This window comes from Oncorhynchus gorbuscha, linkage group LG04 (genome assembly GCF_021184085.1).
Source record: "Oncorhynchus gorbuscha isolate QuinsamMale2020 ecotype Even-year linkage group LG04, OgorEven_v1.0, whole genome shotgun sequence".
NCBI classification, from domain to species: domain Eukaryota; kingdom Metazoa; phylum Chordata; class Actinopteri; order Salmoniformes; family Salmonidae; genus Oncorhynchus; species Oncorhynchus gorbuscha.
This window is the reverse complement of record NC_060176.1, coordinates 37,709,143-37,731,924: the sequence shown is the minus strand read 5'-3', so window position 1 is coordinate 37,731,924 and position 22,782 is coordinate 37,709,143. Positions and strand designations below refer to the sequence as shown.

At 43.3% G+C, this 22,782-nt stretch overlaps 1 pseudogene across 1 annotated transcript; it reads right to left on the bottom strand.

The window, feature by feature from the left end:
- Positions 1-2,806: 2,806 nt before the first annotated feature.
- Positions 2,807-5,755, bottom strand: LOC124034035 (annotated as a pseudogene). The gene is made up of 5 exons (XR_006838500.1): positions 5,430-5,755; positions 4,838-4,934; positions 4,613-4,729; positions 4,249-4,415; positions 2,807-3,986 (listed from the first exon to the last, which is right to left on the bottom strand). The product of XR_006838500.1 is annotated as an uncharacterized LOC124034035 (transcript).
- Positions 5,756-22,782: the final 17,027 nt, after the last annotated feature.

Genomic DNA, 22,782 nt, shown 5'->3' with positions numbered 1-22,782 from the left:
CTTTTCTGCAGCTGAGGTGAAGGGGACAAAAGCTCTACCTCTCTCACTGCTGTTCTGAGACAAATGTTTTCTATTAGACCACACTCTGAAAAGCTGTTTGAAATTGTTGCCCAAAGAAGGTATTGGATCTTGAATGCTCACCATGGAGAATGAAGATGGTCATTTACCCTAGCCAGGCAGCTGCCCATGGTGTGTAGACCGCACGCGCACACACACACACACACACACACACACACACACACACACACACACACACACACACACACACACACACACACACACACACACACACACACACACACACACACACACACACACACACACACACACACACACACACACACACACACACACACACACACACACACACACAGAGAACATGAGCCCTACCGTAGGATTAATCCAAACCCAAGCAAATGTGACCACAGTGTCATATTAACAAGTCAAATTGGTAGGCCTCTAATTTAAGCATGACCTTTAACATCCAGCGCTGTGACATCATACTGTACACTGAAAGACACAGAGGTCCTGGGGTCCACCTGCTCTTTAAAGTCTCCACAAAAGGCTAACCATTAAAAACTAACCCTGTTGTAAAGCTGGTAGTAGTATCTTCCATGTGTGTTGTGTTGAATACAATTTTACAGAACTTGTGGACATCAGAGCACATAAGGAAGAATACGAAACAACCCTAGTTCTGCTTAAACCAACTTGTCGTTCTCTTGCTAAACATGGCCATGACACATTGTTATTTACAGTAACAGTCAAACATTCAGGCTGTCAACAACTGATTTCACCACAATAACATTTTAATGAAAGCAAGAATTGGTAGTTGTTTTTTAAAACTTTTGGTTTCAGTAGAACAGCTGTGATCTAGTTTTATTCTCTGTTGTGGTTGAGAGTAGAAGAGGGGAAATGTGCTCTGCCTCTGCTGCTAACCGCACTCTTCAGAAGAAGTCACTACGTGTCAAAAGCACCACTAGTCGTTCCACACACTGCAGCCTAGTAATAGGCTAAGGTACGACAAGGGAAAAGTACAAAATGGACAACGTTCTGAATAAGAAATGACCCTTGTTGTAAATGACATTTTCTAAACGTCTTCCTCTTTATAGTACCAGTGTTGTTGTTAACCCACAAGGTGAATATGCCCCTACAGGTGCAGATCTAGGATGAATTTGCCCACAAATCCTAACCTTGGGGGAAATGCTTATGCAAATCAGATGCAGAACTGACCCAAGACAAGCGGGTGCTACACTGTTGTTGTTTAACCAGTCCCCTCCCTGATCTATACTCGTTCAAAAGCAGCAGGAGACAAAGCAAACAGACAGTGAGAGACAGACACTAAAGAGTTAAGATCAATTACATCAGAAGTGTATTTGAGTAGCTGATCTAATCAGCTAGTACAGTGATAGGGTTCTATTCTGAACAAGTAACAGGCGGACCCTCGATACATAATAATAGGGCATACTTTTTACGTCCCCAGGACTTGACAACATGGTCTTAGCGCCTTTTGTACAATTTTGTACGTAAATCTGTGACACTCTATTCAGTATGATATGTTACGTTTCTTATGGTATGTATTAGTTTGTGGATGTCCATCACCCATTTCGTATGATATGTTACAAATTACAGTTCGTATTATATTACGGATTTGCAAAACACAGTTACGATTTCATAAAAACGTGTGCTTTTTGCTAGGCTAGGGTTACGGGTTAGGTTAAAGCGTTAAGGGAAAGGTCAACTAAAAGAGTTAAGGTTAGGGTTAGCTAACATGCTAATTAATTGCAAAGTTGCTAATTAGCTAAAATGCTAGTTGACTAACATTTGTGTTGCTAGACATTCGTGTTATGCCCAGTCATCCACCAGACTAATTTTTTACCTTAAACTAATTTGATTGTCCCGGATTTGTTTACTGTTACGTCTTGTCTATGAGACCAGGCTGCTTCGAAAGGGGGTTGTCTTCTCTCCAATCTAAGCATAGCAGCACAAATAAAGACACCAAAAGACAGCACACAGAGAGGACTGAAAGACTGATGAGATGTCACCCTAACAGCTTATGTAAAAAAGGCTAGACTGACCCTGTAAGGATAAATCCCAGGGAAAAGCCGTGTCTCAGGTACCTCCATGTTCTTAGTTATGTAATAGATGTGTCCATGTGCAATAATACAAACATTTGTTTCACATGGCTTCCCTTAAGCCTTATCTGACCTTGGATCCACTGCACCCTATTCAGAGATCAGTGACATGTAATCATTAATCTCTAAACTCTACTTCTGCCATCCCATGTGCTCTAGAAGAAAACACTGGGGTCAGGTGGCAATTGGATATTTACCCTTAAGACATGAAAAAGGGCTTGCTAGTTATTTTAAAACGATCTGACAGATGGTCTGAGGAAAAGCAAAACCACTGGGCAAAGACATCAATTCAATGTTTGTTCATTGAAATGGAAACATTGAGTCATTGTACCCAGGGGGAAGGTCTCGAGTCCTGCATTTTACATTTGAGTTTAGAAACTTCTCGCTCAAGCCACACTGAGAGAAACTATAGTGAGGCCACGTTTCTTGCTTTGCATTTCCTATACGACCTTTGAGCCTTGAATCAAAGAAGCCAAATGTTGGCTCCTTGGAGAAAGCAATTGGATTAAACTTAAACCTCTGGCCAATTGTAGATTGTAGACAATTGACATTCCACAGTAAAAATATATTCAAGAGACCCAGGCTTGCACTGTGAGGGTGTATTCCCTGCCTACCCTCTGATCGAACACCTGGTCTGTAAAACCAAGAGCCAGTGAAACCAAGAGACTGTAAGATGCAATGCAAAGTTTTTTTTAATGCAGTAATTTTGATCTACAAGGAGAGTGTTTAACAAAATTATACAGGAGGTAAAGGCCTTTATACATATGGAAACAGATTATACAGAAGACTCCGGAGCAGAATACACAAATAAATACATTTGTCTTTTTAAAACAGTCAGTCCCAGTCCCCCAGGGAAATATAACTTAAAGAAATACTGGATATTTCACCCATTGGACTTCTCCTTAACTCCAACAATGAGTGGAAAGATTTAAAGCAACCTTACAAATCCACTAGCTGTCAAATAGTGACGGCAAATTAAGGTGTCAATAACTGCATCTCCCACAAGCCAATGCAGGAACGCAAAATCATAGACCTGTAAAAGGAGATTAACTTTGGTTTGAACCCCCATGATGAGGTACACGCTAGCTAGCCTAGTCTTCGATCAGTTTATGCTGTATAGCCATTGGTAATCGGCACTGCTGGGACAGCCTATCAATATAAAGCATAATGTTCTGTATTCACTTAACACTACACTAAATAGCAGTGAGTTCATAATAGGTTGGATCATTGATTAATGAGATGTGAGATCCCAAAGGGATGTTCAGAATCAGATCAGACACTGATCAACTGGGGGAACAGTTCGTTGGCGAACACGTCATCCCAGGACCCCTCTGAGCAGAGGGGGGATGACATGTCGCTGATGGGGGAAGGGGACCGCTCGTATCCGGAGTCGCTGTAGGCATCCATCAGGTAGGCACCAGTCTTCTCTAGGCTACCCATGGCCAGGTCAGAGGTCAGCGAGGCCACAGACAGGAAGTCTTCCAGAACCCCATGATTTTTAGGGATGATGACCTCTTCTTCCGGCTCATCTTTGACACACACGTCAACCTCATCGGCCACAGAGTCGACCTCAACCATCTTTATCCCTGTCACACTCTCCTCGTGATTCACTTCCTGCTGCCCGAGGACACACACCACCTCCACAGGCTTGGTGTAGATGTGGTCAAAGTGGATCAGTTCATTAAGGGCCTCCAGCTTAACTGGTGTGGCCCCCAGAGCTGCAGGTGAGGGGGCAGGTACTCCTCCCCCCCCTCCGACCAGCAGCACCGCCTGCTCCTGGATCTCCTGCTCACCACACTCCCTGAGGAACAGCTCTGGGTGAAGGATGTCAAGAATGCCCAGCAAGAGATCAGACTGGAGGGGAGAGGGAGTGAGCAGGTTACAACTCTGAACAGGGAATGGCAGAACTGGAACTCACCAATAGGCAAGATGAGCATTATAAAAGCACTTTGAGCTACTGGAAAATGGACTAGACTAAATGAAGCCAATCAATGACTATAAAGTGCTGTATATCCATCTCCATTTGATAAAGCCCTTATCCATAGCTTACATTACAGTGGTCATGCATTAGCTGTAGCAGACAAAAATGGTGTCCATAGTAGTCTATGTGTCTCACCTCAGAGTCTGTAGAGTCAAGACTATCTGTATCCATTGGGAAATCTTCAGATTTGAGAATTGCTGGGCCTGCACCTGCTGCAGAGGCACACATAGCCTGAGTACTGCAGACTCAGAAGACCCGATCCCCAAAACGGCATCAATCCCATTGGACTCCAACACCTGAGCCTGGGGGGGGGGATGAAGAGTTATAAATTGACTGGCTCTGACAGCCAGGTGGCTCTGACAGCCAGGTGGCGCTGACAGCCAGGTGGCGCTGACAGCCAGGTGGCGCTGACAGCCAGGTGGCGCTGACAGCCAGGTGGCGCAACTGCCCCCCCCCCCCCAAATCTTCTGCATTACCAATAACTCACAAATCTGCTTACATTCTCTTTGGCCTCAAGGGTGTCCAACCCCAGCCTCTGTCTCAGTTCCTTGTTCTCGTTCCCCATACCACACATCTTTTGCCGTAACAGCCTGTTTTCAACATGAAGTTTCTGGTTCTAGAGAGGAGACAGCAAGAGATACAATTATAACACCTTAGTTTAGGAATAAGAGGAATAAATTGCAGTCATTAACACCGTGACAATTTATGGACAGAATTGATTTACCTCCAGTTCCATCACCAGAACTTGCTCTTCCAGCTCACCCATTTTGGCTTTTTTTCTGTCTCTGGCCGTTTGGGCTGCAACTCTGTTCTTGAGTTTCCTGAAGAGGAAATATTATCTTTTGAAATTGCTGACAAAGCAAGATGACAGACAGGAATGGGAGAGAGTTCTTGGTTATTGCACAATCAGCCGCCATGTTCCTGTCATGCAGACAGAACAGGTTCCAAATTTCCAGAAACAGGGTGGGAGCAATAGGCTGACTCCTCAAATCTGTTGATATGCGAAGCCGGGTAACATGACAGGCCGAGTCGACGAATAAAAAAGGTAAATCTACCATAGTCTAATTTTGAATGTGCAGGATTTATTCTTATCACAGTTACTGGAAAGACATCGATGACATTCATGGGAATCTGTCCATTTGTGTGGCGTAAGGAGTAGCCTGCTCCCTTTGGTCAACCAATCAATTCACAATTGTTCACCTTTGGTATCACGAGATCGATATGATGGCATCTGACTTCAATAATAATTCAATTTATATAGCCATGAGAATAACGTTACAACTAAATACACAAAATTGGCGATTCAGGAAACTAACCTGCGAAGCTGCTTTTCTTCTGGGCTCAAATGAGTGAGTCTCTGTCTTTTTCGCAGGGGTGGCCCAGTTGTCGAATTTGAGTCGGAATCTGACGAATTCGCTTGGTTTTGCGACGGCAAAACGACAGAAATTGACCGGCTGTAGCCCTGTGTTGAGCTAGAAGAGCCATTCTGTTGCCCAGATATCAAGAGGACTTTATGTCCCGCTGTCCCCACGACCATATTATTTATCCTTATAGACTTCAGAAATATTGGGGTAGCTTCAAATAAACCTAAGGTTTATTTAGGTCTTTCTATCCCTGTCAGTTCTCAAATATAAAAAAAGGAGTTCCGCTTCCAATCTATTTCTACAGTCGTGGTGAAATCTGATAGGCTGAAAGACATTGCAATGCTTTCACAGTATGCTCTATGATTGGCTGCAGGGCTCATTCAATTTGCATTCAACTTTCACCCTGCGTTCGCAGTAAAATGCCTGCCTCTTGTTCATGGAAGGTGTAATTTCCCATCTAACCTACGCTTGGCACAAATAACAAACCCGACCCATTTAAAATTCCCAGCAAAAATATTTAGAGCCAAAAGTATTGAGGTTATTCACCCTGGGTTATTAAAATCATCAAATCAAATCCAATTGTATTTGTCACATACACATGGTTAGCAGATGTTAATGCGAGTGTAGCGAAATGCTTGTGCTTCTAGTTCCGACAATGCAGTAATAACCAACAAGTAATCTAACTAACAATTCCAAAACTACTGTCACAGTGTAAGGGGATAAAGAATATGTACATAAGGATATATGAATGAGTGATGGTACAGGGCAGCATACAGCAGATGGTATCGAGTACAGTATATACATATGAGATGAGTATGTAGACAAAGTAAACAAAGTGGCATAGTTAGTGGCTAGTGATACATGTATTACATAAGGATGCAGTCGATTATATAGAGTACAGTATATAAGTATGCATATGAGATGAATAATGTAGGGTAAGTAACATTATATAAGGTAGCATTCTTGTTTAAAGTGGCTAGTGATATATTTACATCATATTTACATCATTTCCCATCAATTCCCATTATTAAAGTGGCTGGAGTTGGGTCAGTGTCAATTACTTTATTTTTCTAAACAAAATTTAGTTCTCAAAATAGCCGTACAGTAGATGTACTTGTATTCAGTGGTGGAAAAAGTACTCAAATGCCATACTTGAGTAAAAGTAAAGATACTTTAATAGAAAATAGTAAAAGTGAAGGTCACCCAGTAAACTACTACTTGAATAAAAGTCTAAAAGTATTTGGTTTTAAATATACTTAAGTATCAAAAGTAAATGGAATTGCTAAAATGTGCTTAATTAAGTATAAAAAGTAAAAGTATAAAGAATTTCAAAAATTTCTGTCAAATGGAAAGAGTACTTTTGGTTGTAAGGGAAAATGTATGGAGTAAAAAGTACATTATTTTCTTTCGGAATGTAGTGAAGTGAAAGTTGTCAAAAATATAATTAGTAAAGTACAGATACCCCAAAAAATAACTTAAGTAGTACTTTAAAATATTTTTACTTAAGTACTTTACACCATTGCACCATTGCTTCTAACATGTAGGATAATAACCTGTTGACCTCCAAAGTACACTAGCTTACAATTACAGTTGTAAAAGAAGACTATATTACTCTGGTGTCATGCCCTGACCTTAGAGAGATGTTTTATTTCTCTATTTGGTTAGGTGAGGTTGTGATGTGGGGTGGGCAGTCTATGTTCTATTTTCTATGTTTTGTATTTCTTTGTTTTGGCCGGTTATGGTTCTCAATCAGGGACAGCCATCTATTGTTGTCTCTGATTGGGAACCATACTTAGGCAGCACTTTTTCCCACCTGTCTTTGTGGGTAGTTAACTTTGTTTGTGGCACTGAATCCCTGTAAGCATCACGGTTGTTGTTTCTTGTTTTTTTGGCAACGTTTTTAAAATAAAAGGAAAATGTACGCTCATCACGCTGCACCTTGGTCTTCTTCCAGCGACGGCCGTGGCAGATGGACTATTGTATAGGTTCTTTATAGAATAGTCATTGCAGGAGATTCAGTTGTTATCACCTTGCCACTACAATCCCATTAATTTTGTCCTCCCCATTCAATAGCCAATACAGTTTGCATATCCATATTGAATTTTGATTATGTCCCTGCCATTGCACATCTGGCATCCATCTCACTCATAGTGGATAACTTTCAGGTCAAATAGTGGAAAATAACTGTTTTGTAGCTTGTGATGCAAAGGATTTGTGATTTTCATCATGTATCCTACTGGGGGAATATATATGAATTCTTATTAGTTGTTTTTGTTTTATTATTCCCCATACCTTATTCATAGTGGGACATATTCAACATTTCTTCAAAGAAGGTGTGGCTTGGAATCCAGTTTTCTATACAGTACCAGTCAACAGTTTGGACATACACTACCGTTCAAAAGTTTGGGGTCACTTAGAAATGTCCTTGTGCTTTTCTTTCAAAATCATTTTTTGTCTATTAAAATAACATCAAATTGATCAGAAATACAGTGTAGACATTGTTAATGTTGTATATGACTATTGTAGGTGTACCTTGTGTCGTGGAAATTCATGTATACTGAGAGAGACTTGAACTACCATTCAAATGATCAATCTGTATTTAACATTGATTAATTATTGCAATAATGAGACTGGTCGACTCCATATTGTTGTTTGTTGGACAGAGAGCCTAACCTTTTCAGAAAATGCTGGTTCTTAAATAGCTGACACTAAAATGCTTAATCATGGCTGGTTCTACCCCTCCCATGCAGATTGGGGGCATCATAAGCCACTTTGGGGTCCTATTGTGGTTATCTGCACCTGGTGTTGTTTTAACCACCACCCAGCTTAGTCTCCCAGATGCAAGAATGGGTTTGAGACAATGAGAGATTGTTCTAGTCCTAAACTATCCCGAGTAAAACATATTCTTGACCATATGCCCAGATTAGCTGCAGGGAGCTAGAGTGGAGACCATAAAAACACAGCGTCAGTAGAACAGAAATGTCTTACTATTTGTTAAGTATTAATTGGTAACTATTAATATCAAACAAATTAACTACGTAATCTTTCTCTCACACTTGTTAAAAATTCATTTGTGGAATATCTTTCCTTCTTAGTGTGTTTGAGCCAATGAGGTGTGTTGTGACAAGGTAGGGGTGGTATACAGAAGATAGCCCTATTTGGTAAAATATCAAGTCCATATTATGGCAAGAACAGCTCAAATAAGCAAAGAGAAATTACAGTCCATCATTACTTTAAGACATGTAGGTAAGTCAATCCGAAAAGTTCAATCATTTTGAACGTTTCTTCAAGTGCAGTCACAAAAACCGTCAAGCGCTATGATGAAACTGGCTCTCATGAGGACTGCCACAGGAAAGGAAGACCCAGTGTTACCTCTGCTGCAGAGGATTAGTATATTAGTTACCAGCTTCAGAAATTGCTGCCCAAATAAATGCTTCACAGAGCTCAAGTAACACACACATCTCAACATCAACTGTTCAGAGGAGACCGTGTGAATCAGACCTTCATGGTCGAATTGCTGCAAAGAATCCACTACTAAAGGACACCAATAAGACGAAGAGACTGGAAATCTGATGGAAATCTGTCTTTATGTCTGATGAGTCCAAATTTGAGATTTTTGGTTCCAACCGCCATGCCTTTATGAGACGCAGAGTAGGTGGTTCTCACCGTGAAGCATGGAGGAGGATGTGTGATGGTGTGGGGGTGCTTTGCTGGTGACACTGTCAGTGATTTATTTAGAATTCAAGGCACACTTAACCAGCATACCTCCCACAGCACTATGAAGTGACACGCCATCCCATCTGGTTTGCGCTTAGTGGGACTATCATTTGTTTTTCAACAGGACAATGACCCAATACAACTCCAGGCTGTGTAAGGGCTATTTGGAGAGTGATAGAGTACTGCATTAAATGACCTGGCCTCCACAATCACCTGACCTCATCCCAATTGAGATGGTTTGGGATGAGTTGGACCGCAAAGCGAAGGAAAAGCAGCCAACAAGTGCTCAGCATGTGTGGGAACTTCAAGACGGTTGGATAAGCATTCCAGGTGAAGCTAGTTGAGAGAATGCCAAGAGTGTGCAAAGCTGTCACCAAGGCAAAGGGTGGTTACTTTGATGAATCTAAAATCTAAAATATATTTTGATTTGTTTAACACTTTTTTGGTTTCTACATGATTCCATGTGTTATTTCATAGTTTTGATGTCTTCACCATTATTCTACAATGTAGAATATAGTCAAATATAAATAACGACAAACCCTTGAATGAGTAGGTGTGTACAAACTTTTGACTGGTACTGTATATTAAATTGATTGGACCTGATTTAGAAAGGTAAACACCTGTCTATATAACGTCCCACAGATCAAAAACCAAGCCATGAGGTCGAAGGAATTGTTCGTAGAGCTCAGAGACAGGATTATGTCGAGGCACAGATTTGGGAAAGGGTACCAAAATATTTCTGCAGCATTGATGGTCCCCCAAAAAACAGTGGCCTCCGTCATTCTTAAATGGAATAAGTTTGGAACCACCAAGACTCTTCCAATTGCTGGCTGCCCGGCCAAACTGAGCAATCGAGGGAGAAGGGCCCTGGTCAGGGAGAGCTCTAGAGTTCCTCTGTGGAGATGGGAGAACCTTCCAGAAGAATAACCATCTCTGCAGCACTCGATCAATAATGCCTTTATGTTAGAGTGGACAGACGGAAGCCACCCCTCAGTAAAAGGCACATGACAGCCTACTTGGAGTTTGCCAAAAGTCACCTAGAGACTCTCAGACCATGAGAAACAAGATTCTCTGGTCTGATGAAACCAAGATTGAACTCTTTGGCCTGAATCCCAAGTGTCTCGTCTGGAGGAATCCTGGCACCATCCCTACAGTGAAACATGGTAGTGGCAGAATCATACTGTGGGGATTGTTTTCAGCAGCATGGACTGGGAGACTAGTGAGGATTGAGGCAAAGATGAAAGGAGCAAAGTACAGAGAGATCCTTCATGAAATGCTGCTCCAGAGCGCTCCGGACCTCAGACTGGGGCAAAGTTTCACCTTCCAAAAGGACAACGGCCCTAAGCACACAGCCAAGATGACATAGAAGTGGCTTCGGGACAAGTCCCTGAATGTCCTTGAGTGGCCTAGCCAGAGAGACCTGAAAATAGCTGTGCAGCAACGCAGCTGGGAGAATGGGAGAAACTCCCCAAATAAAGGTGTGCCAAGCATGTAGCGTGATACCCAAGAATACTCAATACTGTATTCATTGCCAAAGGTGCTTCAACAAAGTACTGAGTAAATGGTCTGAATACTTATGTAAATGTCATTTTTCAGTTTTTTTTATTTTTATAAACTAGCAAACATTTCTAATAACCTGTTTTTGCTTTGCTATTATGAGCTATTGTGTGTAGATTGATGAGGGAATACAAAAAAATATATATTTTATAAGGCTGTAACATAACAAAATGTGGATAAGTCGAGGGATCTGAATACTATCCCGAAGGCACTCTATATAATGTTGATTAGATGAGTATATTAGTCACATACACAGGGTCGCAAATGTGATTGCAGGGTACAGTGAAATGCTTAAGCTCCAAGCTCCAACAGTGCAGGTCAAAAAGAGAAGTGAATGAGATGGAGTTTTGGCTTGCATGGTGACATCACCAGGTGGTAAATTAGTTACCAGAACAATAAAAAATAGAGTTCTAAATCTCTCTGCCAATAACAGCTAGTTTTCTGTTTTCCCCTCCCCACTCAGACCACTCCCTAACTAAATTCTTGCTTAAGAAATTGCTCTTCGCTAAGAAGCTATTTTTGTGTCTTTATGACCATTTTAATTGAAAACAATCACTGTAAAGTACTTTTACCCATAAATGATTTGTATTGATATACAAAAAAAAAAGATGCATTATGACCTTAAATGAAGTTTGAGATGTTTTTATATTTATTTTTCACAATTGTAGATTGTGTAGATCTGTAGGGAAAAACATCTCATTTAATATCTTTTTACATTTTTAAGGTAGCAACATGTGAAGACTGCAAGGGTTGTGTAGACCTTCATTAGGCACTGTAAGTATACAAGAGAGGGCTCTTCTGTGGAAGGACATAATGAGAACATTGTAGCTAAGTAAGTAAGCCTTGTCTGAGCCAGAATGGCCCCATAGGGCAGGAGCCTATCTCCCTTTTCTGTAGCATGGGGCAGCTTGATGTAGAAGTATACACCCTGGACAGGGTGAAAAAATATTTTTCTCAGAACAATTTTCTCATTTGGCAAGTGCGCCAATAATTTACACAGTCTTTTTTTTTTCAAGGGTGCCAATCATTTTGGTTGTGACTGTACATCCTGTATCGGTGGGTACCTACCAGGCCATCTTTCTAACGGTTTTGTAAAGTCAATAAAGATTAAGCAAATGTCCGGGTGGGGCAAAACACAAGGGTGAAGAGTTCCAGGGAAGAGTAGTATGTGATATACAGGTATTTACTCATTGCTTCACAGTTAGGGACCCAACTTGATATGCGTGTTTCATTCACTTTGACAGCCCTAGTTTTAACTCGTATTTTCATGTGAAAAAATGCATTGGTATCCATGAGAGATTGTTACAATAATTGCAGTCAAGTTAGGATTCAGACCATGCTGATCATGGTGTGGTCAGGAGATATACAGAGTTTACAGAAGTTAGCACAATTAAGCCACGGTTTTGTGTGAAGGGATACAGTATGTAGCTAAAGGAGCAGTTAAAAGAGCACTGTCTTACACAGAAGGCATTGAATGTGTTTAGCCTAAAGATCCAGGGCTATGTTAGTCTACCATAGAGAGAGAGGCACTGAGAAGCACTGTGTCAACAGTAAACCTAGTGACCCGCCCTATAGCACCCAGACCAGACCAGACCCAGCCTATAATCACTACGTACAAGCACCAGGAGGGAGGGAGGGAGGGAGGGAGAGACCCCAAACCTCCCCAGGCCGGAACACACCAGAGGCAAACTCTATGATTAGGGGATTTGGGGGTCTGAATTACAGACCACTATTCATATAGGCTTAGTTAACCCCCATAATAAACCTCACAGAGAGAGAGAGAGAGAGAGAGAGAGAGAGAGAGAGAGAGAGAGAGAGAGAGAGAGAGAGAGAGAGAGAGAGAGAGAGAGAGAGAGAGAGAGAGAGAGAGAGAGAGTGCACAAGGCATTTATGTTCATTTATAACCCAGAGAGAGCACAAGGCATACATCATTATTGTTCTGTTCCATTCCAGAACACATATGGGTTCCAGATGCCCTCATTTTCCAGAAGAGCAGCCTAATGTTTGAGTTAAATGACATGGTAAAAATCAAGTATTTTTTAAATAACTATTAAAAAAGGCAAGATAAAATCAGACCACAACAATCAATCACATTTATTTATAAAGTCTTTTTTAAAACAAAAAGATCACCATTCCTTTCTGGATTTGTTGCAGCCTATATTTTTGCTTTGTCTGAACTAGATTGATATGTTTTGTGTTTTTTTTGTGGATCCAGGAAGAAAAGCTGCTTCTTCTGCAAAAGCTAATGGGAGTTTGAATAAACCAATGCCCAATGATCCACCAATGTACTGTATTCCAGTTTATCCTGGTTACTACAGTATAGGCATTGGATGCAGGATCTCTAGTTTAGTTGGTAAACATTGACGCCCATGTGTGCCTAGCAGGGCGGGTTCAGTCCTGGCCTCCCCAGCACCACTGATAATGGTGTGGATAGACAATAGGGGGTGATCAGGGTCACACCCTGGCCTCACCCTGGGATAGTGGCCAGCTGTGATGGGGCCATGATGTTTACCCACCTGATCACACTCTGCACTACAGCACACACCCTACTATGGTGTGGTCGCCGGCTCTAGCGTTCCCAGCCACCTCCATCTCTCTGAATCTCGCTTTCTTCGGGTTTACGTCTTCATCTCTTTTATCCTCTCCATCTTTCTCTTTGTATTTCTGACTGTTTCTCTGTCCTTCTCCCTCCCTGTCGCTGTCTCTCTCTGTATTTCTCTTTTTCTCTGTCTTTCTCTCCGTGTCCCTGTCTCTGTATTCCTCAACATTTCTCTTGCAACACTTTCTGCGTTGTGAAATTCACCAACTGACACACCCGCTGACGCATTGGGGCTTATAATTTCAAGTGAATGCTTAGTATGGGTGTGTGCATAACCTAATATGCATGTGCACATACTGGTTTAACCTGGTTTCTGACTTTTTTTAAACCTCCCCTGTAAATACCTGGTGTCAATCACACAGCTTTTTAGTTTTATGATAAATTAAGTCTAGAGGATCCATGGTTGAACATTACCTTAAGTTGCCCTTATACCCATGTAGCTACAAAGTAATAGCTTTATATACCCCTGAACTCCATTACCATGTAATTACATAGCAGTTCCTATGGAAAAACTATCACTGTTTAGCTACCTATTACATTTTACAAGTATAATAAGCGTCGTGCTGTGTGTGTTATGCTCTTCTTCTCCTTACACCTTCTGATAAGATATCCACATTTTGCATGTGGATCCCCAGTAGAAAGAAGTTAGTGAACCAAGAGACTCAGTAGCTCGGCATAGTGCTTATAACCACTTACTGCAAGTTTATGAGCACTTAAGTGCTTATTAAGGGTCTTTCCAGACTTGAAAATTATGATATAGGGCTAGTTTGCATCATCCGCACTTGTCATTTCTGGACCAGGCCATATTTGTGTATGACAACCTAATTAAATAACTAGCAAAGCCCTTCGTGTTCATCTGTCAAATCGTTTCAGGTCAAAGATGACATTTCTTGCAGTTAATTGAGCATCGATTGCTGGGAAAAGGCGACGCTTTAGATCTAAGACAATTTGCTGTGTAAATGTATCTAAATCCACTAGTGGAATAGTGTTCATTGTCAATCCCCCATAATTGTCTTAGGGTCTCTGCCAGGGCTTTCTTAGCCGGATAAGCTGTGCTTTGTTCGCCGAAGAGCTGGCGTAGCGCTCTTTTTGTTGCTGTGGGTCATCACATTTGACCCTGCTCTCTGTAGCTGTATACGGTCTGACTCAAAGACAACAACCCTGACAACACCAAATGATTAGACACTGTAGGGTGAGACCCTAAAGTCACTTAGTCTCCATGACATGGTCATTTATTTTAAGATAGAGGGTCACTAGGAAATATACAGCAACTGGAGACTTAATATAATGGAATTACTGTACTCCGTATGTGTTTGTACATGGGGCACCAGGTGTTGAGGATCTGCCACTGAAAACCTATAGGAGGAAACGGTAAACCAACATGGAAAACTGTGGGGTTTCACATGTGCACTCATACAATATCTGCAGGATGTATTGGAGTATATTTGCGTAGATAGAGCATATTACTCAAAGCAAGGTTGGTTGTAGCCTACTGCATATCATGCTACACCATATGCTGGTGATAATGTGGCATCCGTGTACAGTATGGCACAACGCATGGCATTTTGGTTTAGCCCCAGAAACACAAAAAGACTACATTGAAGAATGTCTTTGGAATGAATAGTCCATCTGATCAGATATTGATGCTGTACATTCTAATGCAACATCATTGTCTGATGCAACACCGTGGCAAAAAAAGGAGGATATTCAGCTTTCTGACTCACTTATGTACCAATAATTGTTCGTATAATCGTATGTCATAAGTGTCAAATCCAGTTCCTCAAACTACTATCAGGCAAAATAAAAGCTGTCAAGAGAGGCTAGTTTTAAGGTGACAGTGGGCCCTGGTCAAAAGTAGTACACTATATAGGGAATAGGGTGCCATTTGGGGCAAATTCAGTGTGAATTAATCTCCTGCTGCTTGCCACCCAGTTGAACTGTCCCTTTGAAATGTGTGGCTTACAATACAGAATGCTTTGAGTGACCCCTGGTGGTGCCAACAGTGAGGTTGGGGTGAATCTCAATTGTATTTCCTTCATTACTGCACCCTCTCTCTTCATGCCTGTCGCAAAAAGAATAATGTTTTCCTCCAATGCGTTTAGAGAAGAAGAATCAAGGATAAACAATCGTAATACACCGTTGTTTTCGTATACAATTTGTATGACTACTTTAATACTATATTTTTATTGAATACTTTTTTTGTATAGATGTTGCGCTTTTGAGAGGAGAGCTTGCGAGAAAGCATTTAATTGTACTGTGCAGTAGACTATGCTGTATTCTATGCATATGAATAAACTTGATTGATTGATCTCTTTGGGATGCTGATCCCCTCCCACTAGATGGAGATGGAGCAGAAGCAGTCTCATTTTCCAAAATGTGTTCCATGCCAACAGTGACACTGTCAGAGTGTTCTCACATACAAAACACAAGTCATATCCTGTCTCTCTCATTTTGTCACACCCTGATCTGTTTCATCTGTCATTGTGATTGTCTCCACCCCCCTCCAGGTGCCGCCCGTCTTCCTCATTATAGTTCTCTGATTGTCCGTTGCCAGTTCGTCTTGTTTGTCAAGTCAACCAGCGTTTTTCTCAGCTCTTGCTTTTTCCTAGTCTCTCTTTTTCTCACTCTCCTGGTTTTGACCCTTGCCTGTCCTGTCTCTGAGCCCACCTGCCTGACCACTCTGCCTTCCCCTGACCCTGCCTGCAGTCCTCTACCTTTGCCCCACCTCTGGATTACCGACCTCTGCCTGACATGACCCTGCCTGCCGTCCTGAACCTGCCTACTGTTGGCTGAACGCCATGACCGGGCGTTGGACAGTTTACTGGAGCAATTCCACAGGTTGTCAGGGAGGCCACCTACCATGGTGGTAACCCCACAGCTCCTCAGTGACTCAGCTGCTAGCAGCGCCGTCTCGGGAGCCCCGCTTACCTTCCCAGGAATGCTTCAATGGAGAGCCGAGCACCTGTTGGGCGTTCCTAGCTCAGTGTGCCCTCGTATTCGAGCTTCAGCCCTCCTCCTTCCCCTCGGATCACTCCAAGATAGCCTACCACATCACGCTGATTTCCGGGAGGGCTCTCACTTGGGCTACTGCCGTGTGAGAACAACAGCCTAGTCTGGAGGGGTTTGTGGGAGAAGTGAGGAAGGTTTTTGATGCCCCATTCTCCGGGAGAGAGGCCGCCCGGAAGCTAATCCAGCTTCGGCAGGACTCCTGCAGTGTAGCATATTATGCAGCGGATTTCTGCATGTTGGCAGCAGAGTGCTTGGAACCAGGAGGCACTGTTCGATATGTTCCTGCACAGCACCTCGGAGGAGGTCAAGGACGAGCTTGCAGCCCAGGAGTTATGTACAGATCTCGATTCCCTCATCGCTTTGACAATCTGTATCGATGGGTGATTACGGGAATGACGGAGGGAGAGGATCCCACCGTGCCTCCGAGTCATTCCAGAAGCTCCCAATGGGCTCGTTGCCGAGAGGACCAGAGGCTTTCCGACCTGCCCCGAGGGTTGCCGAAGATGGCTGAATCACTGCTTCCTGAGCCTATGCAGCGAGGCAGAGCTGGGCTGTCGCCAGCGGAACAGCAATACAGGATTGACACGAAAAGTTGTCTGTATTGCAGGACTCTTGGTCATTTCATGTCCTCTTGTCCTTTAAAAGATCAGGCTCACCAGTAGGAGTGAGTACTCTGGTGGGCCATATGGAGAACGTTCCTGCTTCCCCTGCTCACACTCTTTTCCATGCTATTCTGCTGTGGGGAGACCAGTCCTAATCTCTCCGGGTTCTCATTGACTCTGGAGCCGACGAGAGCTTTTTGGACACAACCCTGACGTCCGAGCTGAACATCCCCACTCAGCCCCTCTCCATTTCCATGGACGTTAGAGTGCTGGACGGGCGCTCTATAGGCCGAGTCACCCACAACACCACTCCCATCAACCTACGTGTGTCTGGGAACCACAGCGAAGCCATCCAGTTCCTGCTCACCAAGTCCACTCAGATTCCCATGGTATTTGGATTCTCCTGGCTCCAGCGACATAATCCCCTTATTAACTGGTCTACTGGTGCCATCTTGGGCTGGAGCCCATTCTGCCACGCCCATTGCCTGAAGTCAGTACAACGTGCCCCGGGATGTCTTCCCGGGGGGCTCAGAAGGTGCCACAGGCCTCTCTGCCATTCCTGCGGTGTACCAGGACCTCCGGAAGGTGTTCAGCATGGCCTGGGCCACTGCACCTGCTGCACCGACCTTATGACTGCGGGATTGACCTTCTCCCTAGCACGACACCGTCCCGGGGATGACTTTACTCTCTGTCGGGAACAGAGACAAATGCGATGGAGACCTACATCGGGGACTACCTTGCTGCAGGATTCATCCATCCTTCTCCCGTCGGGCATCGACTCCCAGGATCTCAACGACTATGGTGAAGAACCACTACCCGCTACTACTCATCTCCTCGGCCTTTGAACCGCTCCAGGAGGCCACCATGTTTTCCAAGCTGGATCTACAGAACGCCTACCACCTGGTGCAGATACGGGAAGGAGACGAGTCAAAAACCGCCTTCAACACAGCCAGCGGTCTCTACGAGAATCTGGTAATGCTATTTGGCCTTACCAACACCCCTGATGTGTTCCAGGCTCTGGTCAATGATGTTCTCTGCGACATGTTGAACCGGTTTGTCTTTGTCTACCTAAATGACATACTCATCTTCTCCCGTTCCACCCAAGAACATGTGCTCCACGTCTGATGGGTTCTCCAACGCCTCCTGGAGAACCAGCTGTTCGTAAAAGCAGAGAAGTGCGAGTTCCATCATTCCACCATCCCTTTTCAGGGTTTCATCATCGCCGCAGGGAGTATGCAAATGGTTCCCGGGAAGGGGAGAGCGGTGGTGGATTGGTCCCAGCCTACTTTAAGGGTGCAGCTGCAATGCTTCTTGGGGTTCGTCAACTTCTATCGCCGCTTTATCCGGGGTTACAGCACCCTGGCTTCCCCCCTGTCTGCACTCACCTCGCCCAAAGTTCGTTTCACGTGGTCTCCAGCTGCTGACCGGTTGTTCCGGGACCTCAAACGTCACTTCACCACAGCTCCCATCTGTGTTCATCCGGACCCTTCCCGTCAATTCATGGTGAAGGCCGAGGTTTCTGATGTCTCCCACCACCTCAAAGCCATGGAAAATAACTACAATGTGGGGAATGGTGAGCTTCTCGCTGTGAAGATGGCGTTGGAGGAATGTAGACACTGGCTGGAGAGGGCGGAACACCCATTCATCATGTGGACCGACCACAAGAACCTGGAGTATCTCCACACCGCCAAGCCTACTCAACTCCAGGCAAGCCAGATGGGTCCTGCTGTTCACACGGTTCAACTTCTTCCTCTCGTACCGGCCGGGATCCAAGAATGTCAAGCCGGATGCACTGAGACCATCCTTCCCACCTTGTGCCTGGTGACGACACTCAACTGGGGTAGAGGGAAACAGGTTCGGGAGACGCAGCGGTCCCAGCCGAACCCTGGGGGGGGGGCCCTGATAATTGGATGTTTGTGCCTGACGCTGTCCACTCTGCGGTCCACTCTGGGCCCACTTCTCCAGGCTTGCCTGCCACCCTGACCCTGTCCTTCGTGCAACAATGCTTTTGGTGGCTTAAGATGGTTCTGGATGTCGCCACGTTTGTCTACGCCCGCACGGTCTGTGCTCAGAAAAAGACTCCTTGGCAAGCTCCAGCTGGTCTTCAGCAACCATTGCCTGTCCCTCACCAACACTATTCCCACATATCCCTGGATTTCGTCACGGGCCTCCTTCCATCTGAGGGCAACACTGCCATCCTGACTGTGGTCGACCGGTTCTCCGGGCTGATCACTTCCTTCCTCTCCCCAAACTACCCTCGGCCAAGGAGATGGCCCAGCTCATGGTGCAGCATGTCTTCCGGATCCATGGACTGCCCGTAGACATGGTCCCTGGCCGGGGGCATCAGTGCTCATCCCGGTTCTGGAAGGCATTCTGAGTCCTCATTGGGTCGTCGGCCAGCCTGTCCTCTTGTCCAATGGCCAATCGGAGCGAGCCAACCAGGATCGTGAGACTACTCTGCACTGCCTGGTCTCTGCCAACCCCACCTTCTGGAGCCAGCAGCTGGTGTGGGTTGAGTACACCCGCAACACCCTTCCCTGCTCTGCCACGGGCCTATCGCCGTTTGAGTGTTCCCTGGGGTATCAGCCCCCGCTATTCCCCGAGCAGGAGGAAGAGATTAGCGTACCTTCTGCCCAGATGTTTGTCTTCCGCTGTCGTCGTACCTGGTCGGCCCTCCTCAAGACCACCTCCAGGTATCGACGACAGGCGGATCGCCATCAGACCCCGGCTCCCTGGTATCGTCTTGGGCAGAAGGTATGGCTATCCACCCAGGATCTGCCCCTCTGGGTGGAATCCCGCAAACTCTCCCCCCGGGTTATCTGCCCATTTCCCATCTCCAAGATTATTACCTCTGCTGTTCGTCTTCTGTTGCCCCATACCCTTCGTATACATCCCACTTTTCATGTGTCTCCTGTTTTACGTGTATTTATACCAGTGTTCTCTGTTTGTCTGTTGCCAGTTCGTCTCATTTGTCAAGTCAACCAGCATTTTTCTCAGCTCCTGCTTTTCTCCAGTCTTGTAAGTATTTAAATAACAAATACACATGTATTTGAACTAGAGGTCGACCGATTAACCGGAATGGCCGATTAATTAGAGCCGATTTCAAGTTTTCATAACAATCGGAAATGGGTATATTTGGGCGCCGATTTAACTCGGCAAGTCAGTTAAGAACACATTCTTATTTTCAATAACGGCCTAGAAACGGTGGGTTAACTGCCTTGTTCAGGGGCAGAACGACAGATTTTCCCCTTGCCAGCTCGGGGCATCCACTCTTGCAACCTTACAGTTAACTAGTCCAACGCAATAACGACCTGCCTCTCTCTCGTTGCACTCCACAAGGAGACTGCCTGTTACCCGAATGCAGAAAGCCAAGGTAAGTTGCAAGCTAGCATTAAACTTATCTTATAAAAAACAATCAATCATAATCACTAGTTAACTACACATGGTTGATGATATTACTAGATATTATCTAGCGTGTCCTGCGTTGCATATAATCTGACTGAGCATACAAATATCTAAGTATCTGACTGAGCGGTGGTAGGCAGAAGCAGGCGTGTAAACATTCATTCAAACAGCACTTTCGTGCGTTTTGCCAGCAGCTCTTCGATTTGCATCAAGCATTGCGCTGTTTATGACTTCAAGCCTATCAACTCCCGAGATGAGGCTGGTGTAACCAAAGTGAAATGGCTAGCTAGTTAGCGCGCGCTAATAGCGTTTCAAACGTCACTCTCTCTGAACCTTCTAGTAGTTGTTCCCCTTGCTCTGCATGGGTAACGCTGCTTCGATGGTGGCTGTTGTCAGTGTTGCTGGTTCGAGCCCAGGGAGGAGCGAGGAGAGGGACTGAAGCTATACTGTTACACTGGCAATACAAAAGTGCCTATAAGAACATCCAATAGTCAAAGGTTAATGAAATACAAATGGTATTGAGGGAAATAGTCCTATAATTCCTATAATAACTACAACTTAAAACTTCTTACCTGGGAATATTGAAGACTCATGTTAAAAGGAACCACCAGCTTTCATATGTTCTCATGTTCCAAGTAACTGAAACATTAGCTTTCTTACATGGCACATATTGCACTTTTACTTTCTTCTCCAACACTTTGTTTTTGCATTAGTTAAACCAAATTGAACATGTTTCATTATTTTCTTGAGGCTAAATTGATTTGATTGATGTATAATATTAAGTTAAAATAAGTGTTCATTCAGTATTGTTGTAATTGTCATTATTACAAAAAAATATATATATTTTTATTTTTTTTGGTCCTCCAATAATCGGTATCTGCGTTGAAAAATCATAGTCGTTCGACCTCTAATTTGAACCTAGGTGCGTGTACAGGCACAGAACAGCAGTGACTTCAGTTCTAACTTTGGCTGTCAAGCCCCAAAACTGCAGTGTGTACTCAGTTAATCATAGTCTTTGTCTGGCCTGTAGTTAAGTTGCATGGTTTGAAATATTCCACAGATGCTTTCCCCCAAAAATGGTCTTCCCAAAAGAGATGTATCCCAGACTTAAGACATCACTTCTAATTGAACTGTTGTGAATTAAGATGAATTAAGATGACAAGGTTAGGAAGAAAGATGCCACAACATGATTTACTTGAATAAAACTGTATATTTTACAGATCTTTGTACACTTTAATTACAAAACTGTATGATACTACATTTTTTAAATCAGTTTTTGGTCAGAGAATATTTAAAATCGTCTTATGTGCAATTACCATGTATTTACAAAGTCTCATGTTAGTGATTTATCAAAGAAAGCAACCAAATAACAACTCCAAAATGTTCATACACAACATAAGACATGGCTTAAAGATAAATATATTAGTAAATAAATATTCAGAGAACATATTTCCATTTATGAAATGTGCTGCTATACAGATACAGAAATATACAGATTGATTTCTAACCTTTTTAAAATGGTAATGATGGAGAAAATAATTATATTTCTTAAATTGTTTTTAAAAAGCATTTTTTTGTACACATTTTCTTTTTATATAATCTTAAGTGCTACAAACAATTAAAACAAATTAAATAGTGACTTGCGTACCCCCAAATTTTCATTTGCAACACATCTCTATGCAAAGGCAAGATTAGATTCTCAATATCTTTAATTTATTAGGGCTCTGGGTTAACATATAAATATTGTTATTTCAAAACAAATGCCTCTGTGAAGAGAATGGGTACATTTCATAGAAACAGTAGAATACAGTCTGTAAAACAAACAGAAAGAAGGTATGAATGAACAAACAACGTTGATATTGTTTGTGAGCATGGTGTGTAATTGTGTGATTTAATCATTAAAAAAAAAAATCAAAAATCAGATGTGCTGCTTTTTTTGTAACTGTGTTGTAAAAAATACATCAACAAAAACACACAGGCACAGTATAAAAGAGATCCTTGTGAATTATACTTTTTTCCTTTGGCCTATTTTTTTTAAGCAACACAAGAGCCTCATACGACCATCTACATTAGAGCTTAAGTGTTGAGGAGGCTAGATGAGTAACTGCCCCCCCACCCCCCCCACCCCCACTAAAAATGAACTTCTAAACTAGAAATAGTAACTAAAATGGATATGAAACCAATCCTTTGAAGACTTCCAAATCTCTTTCGTCATTATGTGGACCTCTATTCAACCAAAAAGTGACACAGTCCCGCCCCAGATAGTAAGTATGGCTCGCTGGCCTAAGGCTTGGTGTTGGTCTGAGTATACCACCAACAGACAGAGCTGTAGAGTAGTTTGTATAGCTTAGCTTCATCTTCTCAATGAGAGAAGTGGGCGACTGACTGACACTGGCTGTCTTCCAACTACCAAAAG